This window comes from Marmota monax, unplaced genomic scaffold, assembly GCF_021218885.2.
Source record: "Marmota monax isolate L192 unplaced genomic scaffold, Marmota_monax_Labrador192_F-V1.1 WCK01_AAM20220418_F8-fsc00208, whole genome shotgun sequence".
NCBI classification, from domain to species: Eukaryota; Metazoa; Chordata; class Mammalia; order Rodentia; family Sciuridae; genus Marmota; species Marmota monax.
In genome coordinates, this window is record NW_026693914.1 from 1089283 (window position 1) to 1100011 (window position 10729).

The window sequence follows — 10729 nt, forward strand, 5'->3', positions numbered from 1 at the left end:
TCACCAAATGCCCGCACCATGCTCTGGGAGCCTGCAGTACCATGAGCTACATAGATGTCTTTCCTTTGTACATCACCCGGTCTATGTTATTTTGCTATAGCAACAGAGAACAGACTGAGACACACAGTTCTCTATGAGGGATGCTGGACCTCTCAGTCCAGAAGGTACTAGGATTCAGGGAACCACCATGATGGAAGGGATATCATCCCTCTCTTCCCCAGACCCATCGCTGAAGGAACCTGTATGGAGGTCTGCAGAGCCTGACATAAAGACAAAAAGATGCACAGCAATCTTCACAGTGCTTCCACATCTTTAATAATGTCCCTGTTAGGGCTGTAATAACACTGAAGCTCAGAGCTAGCAAGGAAGCTATTGCAGTAAGAAAGTAGTTCATTAGAGGAACTCCATAGGTTTGCTTCATGCCAATAGACTGCTCTTCCCCTGTGTTAATATAGTTTTTAATATGATTCATGAACTTGAAGTACCTTGTACCAGAGAAAAGGAAATGCAAGAAAAAATTGCAATTATAATGGATCTTTTAGTGACCGGCTTTCAGATGTTATTGGGGATGTCAAACCTTGCCAGGCTGTGTCTGTTCCTTTGCCTTACCCCTTTGCCTAAGAAGTGGTGGCGGGTCATTATTCATCGTGCCGCACCTTCAAAAGCGGATGTCAAAATGTTCACCTCCAGGTTCCAGATGTCCTGGTTAGACAGCTGGGAGTGGAATTTGACTCCCAGGGAAAGGTTTTAAGACTTGGTTTAGTCACTGCCCTCCCATGTTTGCTCTGACTCCTTACAGAGGAGTTTGAAATGGAGCTGTGAAGTTTCCCAAGCTCCGTGCAGGTCTCCAAGGTCCACCCTGCAAACCAGAGTCCTTCACCCTCTGAAGACCTGTCACCTATGAAGCAGCAAGGAAGGAATTTCCCAGCTCTGCGACCTGGCCGTCATTAATCAGTACCTTCTCACTCTGTTGGTTGGACTTAGCAATGGGGCCCCGCTGCTAAGTCTCTGCTTCAGGAACTGAATGAGTTGGACGATTGAAACAGAAAGAGAAAAGAACTCCCAATGTCAACACAAACCCAGGGCTCCTCTCCTCTCCTCCCTCCTGCCTCTTTACACTGATCTGCAGCCCCTGGAGTGGACTGGATGACGAGACCCTGGTGTCTTTGACTTTGGGGTGCAGCAAGGTCAAGGACAGAGGTCAGCAGATCTGACACATTTCAGGCACTCTGTTCATTTTTTTTTTTAATCTCCACCTGTCACTGAGCTGTCTGTGGTGCTGTGGTGGTAGGGAATACGTTCAGGGGTGTAAGTGCTAGTAGAAGATGAGGACACAGCATTTCCATTTTGTCACTGAAGGAAGACAGGCCACGACCCCATGGCACCGCTTTTCTTGATGCGCAGAACATCTTTGCTAAAGTAAAATACCACCTGGGGTCTCCCAGGACTGCCCGCTCCTGAGCAGCTTAGGCCGAGCAGTTTTTCGGAACTTAGCATATACATTAGTGGTCCTGAAGCCAAAAGCCTCGAAACTCAGTGCCTGCCTCGTTAGTTTCCCATCGATGAACACCAGTGCAGGGGGCCTGCTCTGTTGAGCTCGCACTCTGGTGGGGTCAGGCCCAGCTGTGGTGAGCTCCACTCCCTGATACCCAAAGGCAGAGGAAGCCTCTGGAGTGGAGATGGGCCACAGAGACACCCCGTTGCTCAGGTTTGCAGCACGAGGAGTGCTCTGTTACATCCTGCGTGCTCCTTCCAAAGGAAAAATCAGATCGTGTGCCTCCCCAGCTTCACATCCCGCCAGTCCTCAACATTGTATGTAAGCCTTTTCTGATCTGGCTCCTGCCTGCTTTCTCAGCCTCCTCTCTCACCCAGCCCACCCCCCAGCAGGCCTCCCCTTCCAGCCATCTCACTGACTAGCAGTTCCCAGAACCTGCCATGTTTTCTCTTGACACCTGGATTTGGGGCATGCTGTTCCCGTTATCTGGAACATATTTTCTCAGCTTACAATGTTGTGTTTATATTAAGATTTTTGTTTCTCTGAAAGTAACACTAAAATATGTGCAAAGCAACCAATTAAGCCATTCCCGATGAGAAATAAATTTTACTCAATAAATATGATATTTCTATATGTGTTTACACAAGTTTGTTAAAAAGATGAACATCAGCCAGTCATGGTAACACTTGCCCATAATCCCAGTGGCTTGGGAGGCTGAGGCAGGAGGATTGCAATTTCAAGGCCAGTTTCACAACTTAGAGACACCCTGTCTCCAAATTTTAAAAAGTAAAAAGAGCCAGGGATGCAGCTCATGGTGAAGCACCCCTGGGTTCAATCCCCAGTTCCAAAATAAATAATAAATAAATAAATAATAGATGAGCATCAATTAATAATGATCCATATGTAATATCAATAGATTGTCCGTTTAGAAGTCAAACAGGTGACTGAGTTTCAGCTCTGCCACTGACCCCTTTGTGTCTCAGTCTTCTCATCTGCAAAGTGGAGGTTCACCTCAGCCCCTTCCTGGGGAGCCGTGGTGAGGGTCATCAGGATGAACTGCGCAGGGCTGTGAGTGAGGCCTGCAGCAGTGGTCAACTCCATGCATGATGACTCCAGAGCCGTCCTCATCACCCAGATGCTAATCTGGCCCTGCTTCATCTGCCTATGGCAGGCAATGCCTGGGGCTTCAGAACTCGAGTTGATGTGGTTCCGCACATTCTGCTGCTTCCAAAGCCTCTGGTCATACCCCAGCCTGGATGGCCATTGAGGAGCATCTACACCATGCTTGCCTTGGAAGACAGGAAGCCACAAAGCTCTTCTGGTGTGGTTGCCCCGGGAGACACTGGGGGTGGGAGGAGCAAGAGGGAGTCAGCCTTCTTTTTAGACCCCTGACATCTACAAAGTACGTTGTCCTTTCCCAAAGCTAAATGCATTGGTGTGTCCAGCCCAAGGGAGACAGGAGATGCTCCTCTTCTCATAATTTAATTTAATTTTTTGAGACAAGTCTCCTCGCTATTGCTCAGAGTGGCCTTGAACTCCTGGGCTCAAGTGTGTGCCTGGGACTCCAGACGCCTGACCCGAGGCCCCCTGCCCTTCTGATGATTTTAAACGTGGAAACTGAGGTGTTTAAGAGCGAGCTGCCTAAGCTCACACAAGCAAGCCATTGAGCTCTTTCTTCAGATCACCTATCGCCGGTCCCAGGGCTCACACACCCCGAGCAGCAGCCCCCTAACCTCAAAATTCTCCCGGTTCCCCCGAGGCGCCACGGAGCCTCCTGTAAAGCATTTAGCTTTCCCTTCTCCCAACAATGGCCATCTGTAAGAAGCTCTCGGCGCCTGGAATTTGAAATTGTTTTTCTTCCCTCCCTTCCTGAAGACCAGATTGTTCCTAAGCTCTGGGCTGCCCAGCCAGGACAGGCCTCCCTCGCTGGCACCGGGGGTCGTGCTGAGGATCGGGGCTTGTTTTCGCAGGATTGCTCATGAGCAATGGAGTGCTGGCGTTGGCTTCCCCGCGAGAGGCACGTGGCAGCTAGGTATGTGTTTGCAGGGAAGTAAACTCCAAGAATAAACAGAAAATACACACTCGCCACATCCTGCCAGCCAAGCCCCGGCCTCCCCAGTTCTGACAGGTGATCCATTCTGACTTCCTTGTGGAGACACACACCCGGGCCAACTGCTAGCTTGAAGCCTGGCAGTCGGGCAGGAGGAGGGCAGGGCCTGAAGAGGTGCTCAGGCTCCGGGGCAGAGGCTCCACAACTGAACCCTGGGGGAAAGCCATGCCTACCTCTTAGGGTCACTGTGCAGATTCACGCGTAGACCGTGCCCATCCCAAGCCAGAGGGTGCCAGGCATCAGGGCATGCAGCCATTAAAGGCAGGGTTTTTTGGTTGTTTTTTTTTCGGTTCCCCCAACATCCTGTCTTCCCTATCATGGAGGCTTTGGACATGCTCTCCTTTATGCCTGGGGTATCCTCTTCCCACCTCCTTAGGGTTTTAGCTGAACTGTCATCTGCTCAGAGAGCCCTTCCCTAGCTACCCTGTCAAAAGGAGAGGAACCTCGGCTCACCCCATCCCAATTATTCTCTCTCTCTCTCCCCTCTTATTTGCTGTCTTCAAATTGTATCTCACAATTTCTAATGATTTGTGTTTGCCTCTTCCTCCTGCCTAAACGGTTGGCTCCTGGAGAGCCGCTCTCTCCTGGAGCAGGGCGGTGCCTGGAATTTGATAGGGATTCAATCAGGATCCATCTTATTAATGAACACATGTCCTTGTTTCATCCAGGCTTAATTGGCTCAAGGGAGAGATGGATAAGAGCTGCCAAAATCCAGAATCAATGACCCTGCTGATGATTTTATCTCCCGCTGAGCTCAGGTTGGAACCATCGATGTCAGAGGCAGAAAAGAGATGACAGTCCTGCCACTGGAAAGGACAGACAGTGCAAAAGCTCAGATTCTTTCACGTGGATTCCACGAGTTGGGGTCAGCATGCTGTGCCAACTACATGACACGCTGGCCCATTTTCGGCTTGGGAGTGCTCTCCACTTGAGAAACTATATGAGTCTGTTTATAAAAACATCTAAGCCATCTAAGAATTTGACAGCAGGCTGGATTTAAAAAAATAAAAATAAAAATACCATCCATGGCAAGCGAATAATTAGGGATTCATCACTAACTTCTGTTTGTACAACACAGATTCATTGAGTCACTTAGACTGCAAATAATTGAATGGCATGATTCCACACTCGATAGCTGACCGACTTGCTCAGAAAACAAGACATACAATCATGAAACTATGTAAGGAACCTAAAAATGCACAAAAATGGTATAAAGTAACTATTTGGTGAAGTGCGTAGAAGGTCAGGGTGAGTTGGCTAGGAAAAAATTAGAAAGAGTTTTGGCTAAGGTCTTCCAAAGAGTGAGTTGACAGGGATTGGCACTGAAAAAAAAAAAAGAGAAAGTTTTAGAACAGGAAGAGAGATTGGTTTCATTATTCAGTGAAACCCCCTTATTTACAAATGCCGAAAATGGGGCTTAAGGACCCATACACACACACACTTGGTTTCCATGGTAGAGGAGGGTCGAGGAGTCGCCTGGGCTGCCAGTCTTTCCACTACATCATCCGGGCCATTTTAGAAAGAGGTGGGGTGAAATCTCAGCCAAGTCACCAGAATGACTGAGCAGGATGTGGCAGTGGCTGAAGCAACAGGCAAGGCTGGGAGTGCAGGGACGTGACAAGAAAGACTTGGGGGTGGACTGAGGGTGGCCAGCGGCTGGCTCCCTCACAGAACATCCTTATTTTGGGCTCACTGACTTGCTGAGAAGTCCCTGAGTCATGTCCCTGGAGGCTGGTCACCAACTCAAACAGGAGTTCACACATCACTCCCTTCACCCTGAGCCTGGAGGGCGCCCACCAAATATTTGTTGACTTGCCTTAATTCTGACACTGGACCTGTCAATGTAAGAGGCGGGCACCTGTGTGCCACCACCACAGGGTGTTCTGTATTTATGTTGAGAAGGTTCAGAGCAAGAAAAAAAAAATCAATCATCTCTCTTACATATAGTAGGCACTGCTCCTTTGTGGATTGAAATGCTCTTGTCGGCATGGAAACAAGAAACAGTTGGGTTGGAAGAATGTGGCAGAGAATGGAAAGCTAGCCCAGAGGTGCCATTTTTACGCTCTCTGCGCCAGTCACAACTACACCCAAACATGGCACCATGGGTGCGGTTCCTTTTCCCAGTCTCCCCAGAGAAATTTTGATTTTTACCTCTGCTTCTTAAGAGATGTGGGATCTCGGGCATGACTTTGACCTCTTTGGACCACAGTCTCCTCCTTTAATAATACAGGGTAAACGTTCAGCATGGTGCGTGGCAAGCAACAGGTGTTCAACAAATTATAGACTCCCTTCCCTTCCGGATAAATGCACCTCATGAAGAGTGGATGGTGCAGAAGAACCACCCTAGGTGAGCAGCCCTGGGTAGTCTGGTGGCTGGAAGATGGGAGTTTTGAAAAGACGGAGCAATGAAGAATTTTCAAATCATGGTTCAAGAGTGGAAACTCCCAGAAGGAAGAGAGGAAGGGAGCCATGGCTTGGAACTAGGGAGAGGTTCAGGACTCAGAGGCAAAGTCCAGGGCTACAGAGACAAAACATCTTAGGCATTATTTCCCTCTCAGAACCTCAGTGTCCTCAAGTAGAAGTAAGGATGTTTTAATATTGATCTTGGAGGCTCCATAGCCCAATGGCTCAATGACAATAGGGAAGGACCGGGACACAGGGGACCTCCTTCTTGGTAGTCTTCACCACCATGGAGCAGAAGCCACATAGACAAATTTGCATCAGAACCTAGCAGCCCTTATGATCTTCGGGACAGTAGCAAAGGGATGAAAGTGACATGCATGAACTAGTTTCATCCTAGGGCTCTCCGCTCTCCCCTAGGTTCTAGCCATATTGGGAGGGAGTTGGCATGGGAGGAATGTTAAAGGAAAAATCTATCTCACAGGGCCTTGAGATGGAGAAGTGGTAAGAAAACCCATTGAAACTGTGTGTAGCTTTGAGCATGCTTAATTCTAAACCCAACTCTGTTCCTGAGCAGTCTTCTCTTGCCTGAGCTTCCAGGGTGAAGGGAAGAAAACTGAGAGGATGAGGCAGGAAACCAAAGTGCAAGTCTACGACACCATGCAGCTGTGTCCTCCATATCATCCATCACCTCTTTCAGCAATTTGGCCCGAGGCGTGCTTAGTGCTGCTGTAGCCACTGCCACTGAAACACCTTTAGGCTAGGACAGGGCTTCTGAGTAGTGTGAGAGCAACCCAGAGAACCTCCCATGGCCCAAGTGGGACCATCAAAGGTCACGTGTGCTGCTCGATTGGGGTGGGCTGACCAATCCTTTCCAAATTATTTGTGCCCACCGAAACTATGTGTCTTAGTTTCCTAGGGCTGCCATAACAAAGCTCCACACCCTGGATGGGTTGAAACAATACAAATCTATTCTCTCACAGTCCTGGAGGCTGTAAGTCCAAAATCAAGGCATCCTCAGGGACATGCTCCCTCTGAAGTCTTTGGAGAAGGATCTCCTCTGTGCCTCAGTAGGGTTTGGATCTAGAATGTACCCCAAAGACTCATATATTGAAGGCATTACTCCCAATGAATCAATGTTCAGAGGTGGGGCTCTTAGGAAGTAATTGGATCATGAGAGCTCTAACCTCATCAGTGGATTAATCCATCGGGGGATTCATAGCTGAATGGACCTTCGAGAGGTGGTGGAAATTGGAGGAGGTAGGACCCAGTTGAAGGGAGAGGGTCCTTGGGGAAATATGTATTGGCCCTCATGTATCTCTCTCTCATTCTCTCACTCTTTCGGCTCCCTAAGCCAGTGATGCCAGCCACTGAGTGAGGTTCACCCCAACCAGATCCTGGATGCTTAATGTCATTGACCTCAAGGAGCAGATAATTAGTACTGAAAGGTTCGATGGCAGCCCAATCCACCAGGAAATCAGTCCCTGATTTCTCTTCAGGATTCTAAACCAATTGGAAATCTTAGCTCATGTGACAGGTTTTGCTCTGCCACGCCCTTGTGCCATGATCTGGTGCCTCGCCTAAGGCCCAAAGCAATGGAGTTGAGTCACCGTGGGGTGACACCTGTGAAGCCATGAGCCAAACAGATCTTCCATCTTCCAAATTGTTTCGCTCAAGCACTTTGTCTCAGGAACCTAATGCGGATGACCACAGCCTTCTTCTGAGCTTCTGGTAGGCTTGAGCATTCCTTGGCTTGTAGGAGCTGCTCTGCAGGAGCCCTGTCGTGTCATTTTCCCTGTGCCCTCCCATTGTCTTCCCTCTGTACAAGACTGTGTCTAGATTTTCCCTTTTAAAAAGGACACGAGTCATGTTGGCTTAGAAGCCCAGCCTACTGCAGTATGACCACATCTTAACTACTTACATCTTCAGTGACCCCGCCTCTAAATAAGGTCATATTATAAGGCACTGGGGGGCTAACACTTCTTTGAGGGGTCCGCAATTCAATCCATCACACTTGATGGGTTTCAGGATTTGAAAGTAAATTTCCCCAAAGCTTAAAGACTGTGAATATTTACTCCTCATCCCCAGGGTCCTGTCTCTAGAGATGGTCCACTAAATGGACATCCACGCAAGCAGCCCTAAGCCAGATACTGGCCCATAATCCCTCTCTTTACCCAGCCTACAACTCCCTGCTCCCAGGGCTGCCAGACGCTCAGTGCCTTCCAGACATCTAGCGACAAGCCCCTGGAATGAAACCACCCCACAGATGTTCACGGGACCCGCAAACTCCCATCAGGTTGCATTCAAGTGGGAGAACAACTTTTGCTCTCCTCAGTGAAGGAAGGCTTCCTGGGGGAAGGAGTCACAGAAGGCTGAAAGTTGAGACAGGCAGGCATCTCTTCACAGCCGTGTGAAAGAGTAAATTCCAACACTGAGTAGGTGTCTCGTGACATACGGGTCCCCATTCTCCAAATCTCCACAAAGAAACATTTAATCTAGAATACCTTCAGGAGAGGGAGGCCAACTTTCCACTTATCTCTGCCTTGACTCCAGGTTTAGAGAGTTGGAGCTAGAGGTGGGGGTGAGACAGAATTCACTAAAAAGTCTCCCTTGCTGGTATCTTCTAACATGCTATTTCTGCATTAGTATTATCAGGCTAGCTACCCAAAGACAGATGCCGAACAAGAAGCTGATCACGTTTCCCAATCTTATTTGCAAACAAGCGTTCATTTCCTGCTTATCAAGGCATGGGCTGGTACTTTGTCCATTCAAATCACTGTCCTAAGCCAGTGATACAAACCACTGAGTGAGGTTCACCCCAGCCAGAGCCTGCGTGCTCAATGTCATTGACCTCAAGGAGCAGATAATTAGTATTGAAAGGTGTGATTGCAGCCCAGTCAGCCAGGTAATCAGTCCCTGATTTCTCTTCAGGATTCTAGACCAATTGGAAATCTTAGCCCCAAAGGAGGCTGGAGGGAATTATCCTGGAAGTGTGGTATCCCTTTTCAAATATAAACACCGGACAATTATCCCAGCCAGTTAGTGCTTCCTTGCTCGGCACACTGCATTCTAGGCAGTGAGCAGAGGGGACCCCGGCTTTACCCAGGCAGCAGTCTCCCAGCCCTGGCTCCCCGGCAGCTCACTCTTCCAAGGCTGTTGCAACCTCGGGGTAGTCTCTGCAGACCAAGCCTCCCTTCCCGGTGCCTGTTTTGCAAACATTCAGCCGCTTCCTGGGGACCTGCCTCAACCTGAGGCCTGAGCTCCTTCTTGGCTGGCATGGTGAGGGCCTCTCTAGAAGGGCTGCTGTCTTTTCCCACTCCCATCAGATGGTTTGCAAGTCCCAGACTGAACGTGTCTTTCCACCATCTCCCAGGATAAAGGTGCCAGTTCTCCATTCTCACAAGCCAACCGCCAACTCTGACATCAAACTTGGTGGAATATTTAAATGGGCATTCACATCAAAACAGAATTCTGAGGCAAAAGGAAGAGGTTCCATGTGGGGACCCCTGTCTCCTTTCCGAACATGGGTAGCCCCTTCTCCATGGACAGGATCAAGAAGATACATGTGGAAATGCCGTTCCTTCTGTATCAAAGAATGCTTTTTTTCCATTTTCTCTACAGTTTCAACCAAACTCACAATGGCTAACATAGTTAGACAGCAAAATAAACACAAATGGCCATAAAATACTGACTCTTTCAAGCTCGGATGAAGACAGTACAATCAGCTACCTGCCCTGGACTCAGAAGGAGGCCCGGCGTATAAACAAAGTGTGCAAGACCCCATGTATTATCAACATATCACGTTCAGGCTGCTGCCAGCCTCCCAGCCAACACGTAACTCCACAGTAGGTAATGCGGACATCGGCACGGTTTTGAGAAAAGAGGCATTTTGTTCCTTAGAACCCATCTTCCCCTCAGTGTCAACATCCTCTGACTCAGACCGAGCAACTATCGGGGGCCAGGCCCCTGGAGAAGGTGCTCAGAGCCTCAGGCCCCAGCACCTTCTCTTCTTTCTAGAAAATGCTGAGCTTAGAGTCTGGATCACTGAGAAAAAGCTTTCTAGATAAGCCTCATCTTTGATCCCCTGCATTGTCCTGCATTCACCAACATTTTACCACCAAATTTTCAAGTATTCAGAACATTTACAGAAATCATACAGAAACCACCCAGGAGATTTATTTTTAAATGATTTCTCTCGCGCGTGTGGCTCTTAAATTCTTATGCTTTTCTTTGAGCAACAGTTTCCAAGTTACTTATCATGGGAAACTTATGGCATAAGACATCATCAGTACCACATCCTTCCTTTCTCAAATTGCAACCTAGGACTTCTCTAGTTTTCTCAAAATTAATAAGGTATCATACAGACACACAACTTACTAAACAAATACATCCAGGGTCACATTTACTAGCTGTGTGACCCTGGATGTAATTGTTTACTGCTCTGGATTTTAGGTATTGTCTTAGCACTCATGACAGCACCCCAGAACCAAGGGTTTATTGGACAGCAATTTTCTGTGTGCCTTGGCAGAGACTCTTTAGAAAAGCACTGCTTTGAAGACTCGGACGTTTAATTCAGAACACTGCATGGTATGGTTGTGATAAGGAAATAGGAAATGTTAAAATCCTATATTTGAGTACTTCTGTGTCCTATCATATAAACACAACTCAGACACAAGTGCTCATTAAGGTATACCTTTTATAGGCTGCATCATCTGTTTTTAAAA